The sequence below is a fragment of the Lathyrus oleraceus genome, chromosome 3, assembly GCF_024323335.1.
Source record: "Lathyrus oleraceus cultivar Zhongwan6 chromosome 3, CAAS_Psat_ZW6_1.0, whole genome shotgun sequence".
Lineage (NCBI taxonomy): Eukaryota > Viridiplantae > Streptophyta > Magnoliopsida > Fabales > Fabaceae > Lathyrus > Lathyrus oleraceus.
This window is the reverse complement of record NC_066581.1, coordinates 299107463-299120373: the sequence shown is the minus strand read 5'-3', so window position 1 is coordinate 299120373 and position 12911 is coordinate 299107463. Positions and strand designations below refer to the sequence as shown.

Below are 12911 nucleotides of genomic sequence, written 5' to 3'. Positions count from 1 at the left end.
TTTCAATTTACAAGATAACCACAAATCAATAAATCAATTAAATGGAATTAAATCTATGGGTCACACATCAATCTAAACATGGATCATGAACTAAACAAAGGTAATGGAACTCATATTCAACAATTAAAGAATTAATCAACAAAATGCAAGGATGGTCTATCAAACCCTAATCTAAACATGCTCAAATTGATCAAGACTTCACAGTATCAAACATGTTCATCATATTCAAGATCAATCATCATATCTAAGAATAAACAAAAAAATCCATAAAAATTCTAATAAAAATCAACAAGAAATGTCAAGTTTATCGTGCCTTTCATGGTAAAAAATATCAAGAAAAATATAATGACAAATGGCATAAAAAAGGTGAAAAAATATCAAGAAAAAATATGTAAAAAAACATGGAGAATGGTATTAATATTGCACAAAAACATAGGTCAAATTTGTAAAAAAAGGGTGTAAACAAGGCCCTGGCGCATGGGCCAAAATAGAGGCCCAATTCAAAATTCAATTCCCAGCCAGGGGGTGAACTAGTGAAAGAGTGGTAGACTTAGCATACATGGCCTAAGGCCCAAACAAATAAAGCCCACACTGATCAGTATATACAAATGGCAAGTGGATAAGGCAATGGTGATGTGTCCTCATGATGTGTACTCATAAGTTAAGAGTCATGAATACACTTAATGAGTAATGCAATAACGCATGTGCAAAAATGGAACAAATGACACTCATAATGAAATAACACAAACACGCATCTCTCCTCAATCTCATCAGCTCAGTCCTATATCCGCCGCACCGGAGGCGTCTCCGGCGGCAGAGCCACCACGAAACAACTATCAATCACTATCACCCTACCCCGTTTAGCACCCTGAGTCCGAATCTGATCATGGAAATTTATAAATGTTCTTGAATCATGTAAATCGAAGGGAGACAAAGATGAATCCTAATCAATCAAAGTTAAATTAAATAGTATACATTCACAGATTCACGTTCAGACCATGGTGTTATGAAAGCTAGACGTTTCATCTACACAATAGTAACTATTTCACGGCAAACAGAAGATAAATAATTTACCTCCGAAATAGAGAATTGTTCCAACAAATGTTGAACGGAGAAGACGGAGGCGCACGGGAAATCACTTGAAAAAACTGGTAAGTCACGATGCTATCTTCTTCTTCACCTTCACTTCTTCTTCCAAATTCTTCTACGAAACAAAATTGAACCTTGAATGATTGAGAGGAAAGGTCTAGCTCACTCTTGTTGAAGCTTCGAGTGAAGCTTCAATGGAGTTCTGAAATCGAGATTTGAGTGAGAGAGGGGATTGAGATTGAGAGAATCAGAGTGAAACTGAAATTTCGGAAATTTGTGGAAATGAAGCACGATCCCAAATCAGTGAAGAGTGAATCCATTTATAGCCATTGAGTTTCTGTTATGAGATGCACCCTAAATGCATTTGAAATTCACTTGAAATGCCAAGTTAGTTGGAATGCAAAATTCTGTTTAGAGATGCAACTCAAATTGCAATAAAATTCTGTGGGATTACAATGGAATTCAATTATTGCACACTGATATGAAAATGCAGGGTGTTAACTGGACTTATGAAAATCATGCTTGTGTATTGAATGATCAGCTTGAAGAAATCGTGAATGGAATTATTGTCAATTATTTAGCCTTATTATGAAGTTTAAATTGAATTGCTTGAAATCATTTATTTTGTTAACTTGTTCATTGGCTTGTAGGTTGGAATTTGTTGCAGGTGCATGGTAATGTTGTGGTGTAACTTGCAGCTTGGGTGGAATCTTGAGTTTGGATGCATTGCAGGTGCATGGAACTTCACTTGTGTGCAACTGACTTAGAAAGAATTAGATTGAGATTTGGATTATAGGTTGTCCATTTGGCTTGGTCATTTTGTAGCAGGGTAATATGGCAAGGTAGCAAGGGGAGTGCTTGGAATAGGATGCTTGGGCTGCTTCGTGGAATTTGGCATGTTAGGGATGTCATGGAATCAACTATGGATTTCCATTGTTGTACTTTGGTTGTAATTAGAAAATTGACAATGGGTGTATGTATGGTTATGTTATGTATGTGTATGTGGTCATGTATAATATTGGAATTTGGTTGTAAAATTACAATGAAATGATTGTTATGAATGAATGCCTAAAATTTGAATGGTTTAGATTTTATTAATTGTTTGAAAGCTCGGATGTATATCGGATGAAATGGTGAGTTTGGATATAGATGGATTAAAGTTGTATTGATTTGTAATGGAATGGAAAGTATATGTGGTATGCTTATTTTGGAAATGTGTATGAAAAAGGTATGTTTAACTTGAATGATAATCATGGAAAGTTATGAATGGAATTATGAAAATGAATTTGAATAGAATGGTTATTGAACGCTAAGATTGGAATTTGAATGGATTAATTGAAAATGAGGACTAAACACAAGTTAGGTTCATTTGGATTACAAGGTTAATAACAACCATGCAATGAATTGCATCAAATTGCATGGACCAATGGGCTTGAAAATGACTTAGGGAGGATGGTTGACTTTGGTCAACTAGTTGACCAAAAAGTCAACAGTTAACCAAAGTCAATTGTGGGTTAGGAATTAGGGTTTTGTTTCTTGGCTTAAATCTAACAATTCTAAACAATATGAATGAACCTTGGTTTAATGGACTTTAATGCACAGATGAACCACTAATGAATGACCTAAAATGCCTTGAGAATCAGAGTGGATCAAAGACAAACCAAGGACCAAGAGACGGGTTAGAAAAATAGTGCTCGAGGAGGATTGGGGTCCTCATGCCTACGTATCTTCATAGTGCAATGAGGAAGTCAGAGCCTCGTAGTTCATGGAACCAAAGACAGAAAAGGGGGGAAAGAAAGAAAAGTGCTCGCCAAGGATTTGCATCCTTGTGTCTATGTAACTTCATCATGCAATGAGGAAGTCAGGGCTCCGTAGTTCAGAGGACTAAGACTAAAAAAATAGATATATTAGAGGTGTTGTTTAAACTGAAAGGCATGCTTACCAAAGCACAGTGACTGACATGGTAAGGATAGAAATCAGGAACTTGTGAAGGCACTGGGACTGACATGACAAGGATCTTATCAAAGCATTAGGACTGACATGACAAGGATCTTATCAAAGCTCTAAGACTGATATGGTAAGAGAATGGTGTCAAAACCAAGAGAGGAGGCGTATAACCATAAAGGTGTCAACCCAAAAACAGAAAGATAAAGGTATATAACCCATGAAGGTGTCAACTTGAATTGTGGTGTCAAAACCAAGAAAGGGGGTTAACCATAAAGGTGTGTCCCAAAAGGAATGGGGGTTAAGCATAAAGGTGTGTCCCAAAAGGAAAAGGGGTTAACCATAAAGGTGTTTTCCAAAAGAAAAAGGGGGTTAACCATAAAGGTGTGTCCCAAGAAGGAAGTTGCAATGGTGTTTAAACTAAAAGGAACTGAAAAGAGGAGCCACATGGTTAGTTGCATACTTGTCAGTGAATTGACTGAAATTGCGCTAAAGTCTATGAATAGAGATGAATACTCTGAGCAACTAGGTCACCAGTCATGTAACCAACATATTCATAATGAGGATAGGAATGATCCCTCTCACCCTTTCTCCATTGCTTAAGGCTCATGGCATGTAATCTTTCTCAATGTCTGACAGGTTGTTGAAATAGGTTCACAAGGATGATCTGTGGGGATGAGGCAGATGGATGATGCCTGACCGGTGCTTGAAGTCTTGTACTTGTTGGGAAGCTGAGCTCCAAGGTAGAAGAGACAAGTTCTATTAAGTGACCAAGATACTTATGGTCACTTGACAAATACACGTGGAAGGTGCGAAAGTCAAAGGATCCAGTTGATCAAATAGAATTTGATCAAGCTAAATCAAAGGGAATGAGAGGAATAAAACACACAATGCATGATCATACAAAGACTAGCCTAGGGTCTCATTATTAGGTAGCCCAAGAGAAATCCATGTGTGTGCAAGTGTGCTAACCTAAACAGATGAATATGATAAGCAAAGGTATAAGGGAAATGCCATAATTAATATGACAATGTCATAAGTTCAACAATGCAACAGTAAGACCAATTCAAAAGGGCCAAGGTCACTAAGTCCCAAATCGCTCCAGATCAAGCAAAGGTCCAAGGTCCTAATTCTATTGTTGGGGCCCTCATGCCTACGCATCCTCATATCTTGTGGAACCAGAGAGGGAAAAGGGGGGAAAAGATAGAAAAGTGCTTGCCAAGGATTCGTATCCTTGTGCCTATGTAACCTCATAGTGCAATGAGGAAGTCAGAGCTCTGTAGTTCAGAGGACTAAGACTGAAAGAAAGAGATAGATTAGGGGTTATGTTTAAACCGAAAAGCAGGCTTACGAAAGCACAGTGATTGATATGGTAAGGAAAGAAAGCAGGAACCTATGAAAGCATTGAGACTGACATGACAAGGATCTTACAAAAGCACTAGGACTGACATGACAAGGATCTTACCAAAGCACTGAGACTGATATGGTAAGGTAATGGTGTCAAAGCCAAGAGAGGAAGCGTATAACCATAAAGGTGTGAACCCAAAAATAGGAAGATAAAGGTATATAACCCACGAAGGTGTCAACCTGAATTATGGTGTCAAAACCAAGAAAGAGGGTTAACCATAAAGGTGTGTCCCAAAAGGAAGGGGAGTTAACCATAAAGGTGTGTCCCAAAAGGAAAAGGGGTTAACCATAAAGGTGTGTCCCAAAAGGAAAGGGGGTTAACCATAAATGTGTTTCTCAAAAGAAAATGGGGGTTAACCATAAAGGTGTGTCCCAAGAAGGAAGTTGCAATGGTGTTTAAACTAAAAGGAACTGAAAAGAGGAGCCACGTGATTAGTTGCATACTTGTTAGTGAATTGACTGGAATTGCACTAAAGTCTATGAATAGATATGAATACTCTGAGCAACTAGGTCATTCTTCATCTACCCAATATATTCATAATGAGGATAGGAATGCTCCCTCTCACCCTTTCTCCACTGCTTAAGGCTCAATCAACATATTTATAATAGGGAAGGTGAGCAACTCAAAGTGTGCATCATCACTCCAAGTCAAGAATAAGTCTAAAGGATCAAGTTAATTAATTTTATCATGTTTTGATTCATTGAGATGGTGTCAAGCAGATCAAGCACAATATAAGAAGCAAAAAATCAATAAGACAAGATGATTAATGTATGAAGTAAGATGATGAATGAAACATAATAACAAATTGCAAGAAGTAAATGCATATAAGTAAATGACTTGAATTAAATGACAAGAATTAAATGACAATAAAGTAAATTCAACAAGTCAATAGATGATAAAAGAGTTAATGGTCAATTAATGTGTCGCAACATTTTAGTGTTACGCTAAACAATCATGGGCAATAACAATTTATTAGTCAAACATGTTAGAGAGTTAACATAAGTTAATCTCCTAAAACATGTAACACAATGTTCAAAAAAAGAAGAAGGTAGATGAACAAAGTCAAAAGGGAGATCTAACTCAAGTGTTTGACTTAGGATCCACTATCAATCAAATCAAGGGACCCAAATATATGGCTCAATTAGGGATAACCTGTCATTAATTCAAAGTGTCAAAAATGATCAAATGATCATTTATCAACATGTTTGAATCAAAAAAGATTGAACTAGCCTCAATTTTTGATAACGCGAAAATGTATCGTATATTTGGCTTCATGTGCATTACTTTTTACTTGATTAACACTTATTATTACGCAATATTTTATGTTTATTTCAGGTATTTATCGAATAAGAGATTATAGGCAAGCAAAATGGAAAATAGAAAAAAGGAAAGAAAAAGAGAAGAAAATGGAGAAAAATAGAAAGAGTGGTGCTCACCACACCAAATGGACGTGTAGCGCCCACTACTTGGATGTGTGGCGCCCGCCACATGACCTATAGGGAGTGGTGGTGTCGCAACCATGTGAAAAAAACAACCGACGAAAAAAAGAAATGACAGAAGAGTCGCCACCGTGCGTTATTTATCCCAAAGGAGGGAAAGGAAACGCTCGAAGTAAACCTGGAGAAAGGAAAGGAAAAGACAAGGTCTCGCAACCAAATCTTGGGTTCGGGAGTCGATTATGCGAAGGGAAGGTATTAGCACCCCTACGCATCCGTAGTACTCTAAGGGATCCACTCTTGTTGTTCTTGTCTAAAGGGTGTGTGTTTATCTAATGTACTATTTATTAAAAGAAAGGGTCAAAAGAAAATAACTCACATGGATATCGCATCCACTGCATACGTATCTCATCTGAGTATGAGAATCAGAGTCTTCGTAGCTCGTCTACCTATGGGTTAAAGAGATGTGTGCTCGCTAAGACATCGCGTCTTATGCCTACGTATCTCATCTGGAATAAGAATCAGAGTAAACCGTAGTTCGGCTAACTACGGGAACAAGGGTCTCGATTGCAACTAGGGCAAGAGAAAGGGAAAATTAATGTATAAATTAATTGAAATAAAAAAGAAGTCAAATGAAAAGTCAACCAAGCAAACTAGGTCAAAAATAAATCCAAAATAAATTGAAAATGGGAAATAAAATTCCAATAAAAGGTCAGGTTGACCATGAGACATTGGTCAATCCTCATCCTAAAAATCAAAACCTAAAAATAATTCTAAGTCATGAAAATAAAATTAATGAAAAAAAGTGTGTTAAAATGGCCTATTTGAAATAAATAATTGAAATAAAATATTAGCATTAAATAAAAACGAAAATAAAAATTAAAATAAATTAAATAAAACATTAAAGAATGTAAAATATATTTTTGATATTTTTATGACTAAATAAAATATTTTTATTATTTAAAATGAAAACAGAAAAAGTAAAATGAATTTTAAAAAAGGATTGGAAATTAAATGAAAATGAAATGATGATGGGCCAGGCGAATGGAGGTGCTGATAGCATGTGGAGCGCAGACCCGGTCCAGCAGGATTAAATTAAGTGTGACATATAAAAAATAATGTACATTTAAATAAGTTATGTGAACGTTGCCTCAATTGGTCCACTCCAACTTAAATCACAAAATGACAAAAAAAGACATGGACGGTTGCGATTAAAGCCAGGCGCGGATGATCCAGCGGTGTACATGAAGTCGCGTGTCATCTCTTCATGGAATGAAGAAAAAACAGCCATGCATGCAGAAAAACAAACAAAAAAATGCAGCACATTTCTTCCATTTTCAAACCAACATAACTCAAGCTACAGGGCTCCAAATGAGATGATGTAAAAACCAAAGTTCAAGTATGGAACATGTAGAACACAATGGTGCTTTGTTTCATGAAAAATAATGACTTAAACATGTAGAAAAGCGAACAACAAGGGGGCTTCATGCACCCGGATTCAACAAAAAATAATGTTACAAAATTAAAGTTAAAAGCAATGCGTCATGTTGAAGGGTTCATAAGCATGCATAACATAATATTAACAACAAAAATTAGCACGAGACAAGCATGGCATAGTGAAAATAGCATGAAGTAAGCATGGAATAAATGAAAAAAAATAACATGAAGTATGGATAACATGATGAGCAACATGGATATATGGTCATGAAAATGGAGAAGTAAAGGTACCTAGTGGATGCAAGGTCCACTGCCCCTTGAAGATGGAAGGATGGAAGGAAAAAGAGGTGCTTTGCAAACTTGTGAAATGGAAATGGAATGAGATGGATTTCTTGCTCCTTGCCTTGCTTGCTCTGAACTTTTGCAGCCACTATTTTTAAGATTAGGGTTTAGAATGTTTAAGTATGTAGGGTTTTAAGTGTTAATGGGCTTGAAGTATTTGTTTTGGTTCATGACAAAATGATGTAAAAAAATGGGGGTGGTATGAGCAAGTTCTAAATGTAGCAAAGCTTAAGTGAGTGAACATAAAGCAAATGGCCAAATGAGGTAAAGGCAAGGGCTGGTCAATTTTGTGGTCTGACTGGTTTTCTTGTGCAGCATAAAAACAAACCAAGTAGGTGACTTTGAGGCTTTATATCTTGATGGATACATGTCCAAATGGCAAGGCAATGCAAACAATAGAAAGAGTGCATGGAGCTTGACATCTTTCATGTTGAACACAAATTGAAATGATGAGTGGAAAGAGGTGAAAAATGGCCATAAAATTCAGGTTCCATAGCTGCAAAATGGTTGGGCCAATTTGGCCTAAATGTTGTCAAACAATTCAGTCTATGGTACCAACTTTAGATGAGTGTATCTTTCAAACCAATGATCCAAATGGGATGATTCCAAAAGGATGTGAAAGAGCACATAGCAAGGTACAACTGTCATGAAGAAAGTATTTTCAAAAGATTCCTTGAAGTGCAAGAAAACTGGCCATAAGGTCTTGACAAAGTTTGCAAATTTTGGACTTAGAAAACTTTTTAAGTGTTCTAAAATGATGTCCCACTTTGACCAAGCATAACTTTCTCAATTTTAATCTAAATGAAACAAACTTTATATGTATAGAAAGCTTGGAACAAGAGGAACAACGTTCATGTTGGAGAAATTTTCAAATGGATCTTGCATCTTGATGGAATATAGGCTTAAAGTGGGTGCAAAAACCATAAAAACTTACCCTAAATGGAAAGTCAACTATTTCTAAATTTAGTAACTTTTCAAATCCCTGATTAAATGATGAATCCATGATCCAACCTTGATCAAATTTCACATGTAGGCTCCCTTAGGCATGAATTTTGAGATTCCACTTTCAAAATGTCAGGAGTTGACTTTTCTGGCCCCACAGTTGACTTTTCCCAAACTTTTTGATTCCCGATTCCATTGATCAGTTGAAGCACCTCTGGCTCAAATAAAGAGTCGATTTTTTGTATGTAGACCCTTGTGGACATATGGAGGGCCATGGAAATGAGTTTCACTCAAGGAACCAGAAATAAACCGATTTTATACCAAACCCTAGTTTAGGGCAAAAATGGTCAGGAACTGATTGCACTGATTGCCAATGGATCTCTCTGAGATAAATGTGGGTCTTCCTAGACCAAGATGCCTCTGTAATCATGACATGAATGAGCCCCTTTACTTCCAACCAAACATTTCCTGTTGCAGATAGCCATGAAACCCTGATTTCTGATTAAATGCAGGTGCACACTCTAAGAGCTCTGAATCTTCCACTGATGAACTGTAGACCACCATAAGACATATGGAACCCCTTGAGACTTGTACATTTGGGAGAATGAAGTTCAATTCTCAGTCTTGCTTTGTGTGAGCTCCTTCTGTTAAGGAGTGAGCAATTAAACCCTGATTTCCCAAGTCACTGATGCAGTATGCAATGAGTATGACCTAGTATGATGCTAATGCAATGTGAAACACAATCCCATGCTTCCAAGAAAAAGCGAAGGGTAAATTTTGGGGTATTACAGCTTCCCCTATTCAATCAACTAGAGACCCGAAAGGAAGATAGCAACGACTTTCGCACTTTCGAGGTATCAAGGGATTGAATACAATAAAAACCCGGAAATTTACACTGAAGTGAAATGAAGTAACAATGCCTGTCAGAATCGGCAAAAAGGTGGTTTTGGAAAAGAATCCGTTTGGTACGGTGAGAATCGGTCTGAACACCGAAAAAAGAGAATGTTAGCCTGAATACCAAAATAAATGGTAACACAGGAATCTTGATCTGAGCATCAACAAAGAATCCGTCCAGTACGGTGAGAATCGGTTTGAACACCGAAAAAAGAGAATGTTAGCCTGAATACACAAATAAATGGTAACACAGGAATAACCATGGCCTGAATGCTGCTCATCAGTCTGAATACTGGAAATGACTTTGATCTGAGCATCGAGATCATCAATCATCGATCTGAACACCAGAAAATTAGCCTGAATGCTGCTCATCAGTCTGAATACTGGAAATGACTTCGATATGAGCATCGAGATCATCAATCATCGTTCTGAACACCAGAAAATTAGCCTGAATGCTGCTCATCAGTCTGAATACTGGAAATGACTTCGATCTGAGCATCGGAAGATATTTAGATTATCAAACGTCGATCTAAACACCGGGAAACTGGCCTGAATGCCGCTTCAGTCTGAATACCGGAAAAAACTGGCCTGAATGCCGCTTCAGTCTGAATACCGGAAAAAACTGGCCTGAATGCCACAAGTTGCGTCGACCTGAACGTCGGAAACTTCTTCGATCTGAACATCGGAAAATTGGCCTGAATGCCACAAGTTGCGTCGACCTGAACGTCGGAAACTTCTTCGATCTGAATATCGGAAAATTGGCCTGAATGCCACTTCGGTCTGGATACCGGAAATTGGCCTGAATGCCATAAGTTGCATCGACCTGAACGTCGGAAACTTCTTCGATCTGAATATCGAAAAATTGGCCTGAATGCCACTTCGGTCTGAATACCGGAAACTTGGCCTGAATGCCGCAAGTTGCGTCGACCTGAATGTCGGAAACTTCTTCGATCTGAATATCGGAAAATTGGCCTGAATGCCACTTCGGTCTGAATACCGGGAACTGGCCTGAATGCCACTTCGGTCTGAATACCGGAAAACTGGCCTAAATGCCACTTCGGTCTGAATACCGGAAAACTTTCATGCCTGTCAGCATCGGCAGAAATAGGGAAAATGATAATTGAGGCGGCGCGTAGGCCAACGACCCATGCTGGGGATAATAAGTCATGAACAACCTTCAGTCTGAGCACTGGAAACAACTTTCTGGCTTACCACTTGGGATACCGAGAATGTTTTATGCTTCACATGCGTATGTTTGAATTTTTCAATGGCGTAATGCTCCATGAAAATGGAAATGCTACGTGATTTGGGAGGATGCAATGTAATATGATTCTACATGCAGGGATGCGAAATGCTGGGGAGAATGCCAAGCCGAGGCTAGGAATCCTGCCGGGGAAATGATTACTGTAACACCCCGATAATAATAAAATAATTATTTGAATTGAGTTAATAATTTAATTATTAATTTAATTAAATAATTGGAAATTTTATTATTATTATTATTTTTTTGAATTATTATTATTTTGGAATAATAATTATTATTTGGAAAATATATATAAGTTGGAATTAAGGAAAAAGTCCCATTGGGAGTAAAAACATTTTCACGTGAAAACAGAGAAATCGTGAAAAAGGAAAAGGGCAGAGAAGAGGAGAAAGGAGCTGAAGAGCAAAGGTTGAAGAACGGAAAGGCTTGAAGCTCAAAGATTCGCCGGATTGTTAAGGTAAGGGGGGTTTATCGTCGATTAATGGGTATTTTGGGATAATATGTCATGGGTAGTGATAAGCCGTTAATTTGACCCTAATTGGGATTTGGAATGCTGAAAATTTGTGATGAATAGGTTGAGTGAAAACCGTAATCAAATTGATAATTGTGTGTGTAATCAAACCGATAAATTGGTGATGAATGGCGACGAGTAAGTTTGAGTGGGAAGGGTCTGGAATGGGCACAGGAGATCCCTGCCCAAAAAAACGCGTCTGGTGAACTGTCATGTTCGCCTAGCGAACATAACCTTCGCCTAGCGAAGGAACGCGCCTCAACCTCGCCCCAGCGAGATTGAGAGGTTTTGCTACTGTAATGTTCGCTGTGGACTCGCTGGAGCTTCGCCTAGCGAGTGAGTGCTAACTGTGTTTTTCACCAAAACAGAATGAGTTCGCTATTACCTTCGCCTTGAGCTCGCCTAGCGAATTAATTTACCAATTTCCTGGAGCTGTTCGCCTTGAGCTCGCCTAGCGAACCAGAGCTTCGCCACTGCCTCGCCTAGCGAGCAAGGCAGAAGAAGTGTTTATACATGTGTGGCTGAGGTGTTTCATACATGTGTTGAGGAAGTGTTTTATATATGTGTTGATGATGTGTTGATACATGTATTGATGATGTATGATGATATGCAAAATGTTGTGAATGTATATTTTATGCATGTATTTGTGAATGGACTGTCGTATGGCTTAAAGTGTGAGCATATGTCCATTGTGAGTTGTTGTTGATGCTGCATTGCTAGATGATTAGTGTGCATGGCATAGCCTGTGGGGCTGTAGCTAATTCCCATTGTGAGGAATTGGTGAGTGAATCGTTGTGAATTGTTGTTGATGTTTGCATGCTAGATGATTAGCTTGCATAGTCTAGCCTTTGGGGCTGTAGCTAATTCCCATGGTGAGGAATTAGTGAGTGAGTCATTAGATCTCAATGAGTGGGACTAGTGAGCTTAGTAGCCGTATCCGGAGGGATCGGTGAGCTTGAACTATATGTTCAAGGATAGTCGGTACCGCATGTGTAGAGTCTCATTGCATAAAAATATGTATGGCGTATAATATGAATGGATGTGTTCCAATATTATACGTGTGTTGTGTTGTTGTTAAGTATGATTTGAGATTATACTGGTATTGTATATTGACGTTGAGAATGATGTTTAAGCCAATGAGCTATTACTGAATGTGTATTGCAATTAGGGTGATTGATGTGTTAATTACTTGGCATTACATGTTGTTTTATAATGCTTATTATATTGATTGAGGAACTCACCCTTACAACTATTTTTCAGGTAACGAGAAATGAGTGGAGTAGAAGCAAATGCTTGGAGTCTAGTGTAGTCTGAGTCTAGTGTAGTCTCCCTAGTGGGTCATGCTCTGATAGATGTAACATCGGGCGGGAACATTTTGATTATTATTGTTGTTGTTGTTGAACTAAATTACATGTGATGTTACATGTTTTGCATGATTGAGTTGATCTCTATCCGCTGCGTAATTGTGCAAATACTTTATATTTATATTAAATAAAAGAGCATGATTGTTATATTGTTTAAATGGTGTGGAATGTTTGTGTGACACCCTTGGTGCACTATTACTCTGATTATATGTTTATTATTTTAATAAATTTTTGGGGTATTTTAGAAGGGTGTTACATTAGTGGTATCAGAGCATAGTCG

The 12911-nt window shown here is 37.8% G+C and overlaps 1 long non-coding RNA gene across 1 annotated transcript; it reads left to right on the top strand.

Annotated features, from left to right (window-relative positions):
• Positions 1-442: 442 nt before the first annotated feature.
• Positions 443-2176, top strand: LOC127127211 (uncharacterized). The gene is made up of 2 exons (XR_007805281.1): positions 443-1151; positions 1740-2176. It is a non-coding gene; the product is annotated as an uncharacterized LOC127127211 (long non-coding RNA).
• Positions 2177-12911: the final 10735 nt, after the last annotated feature.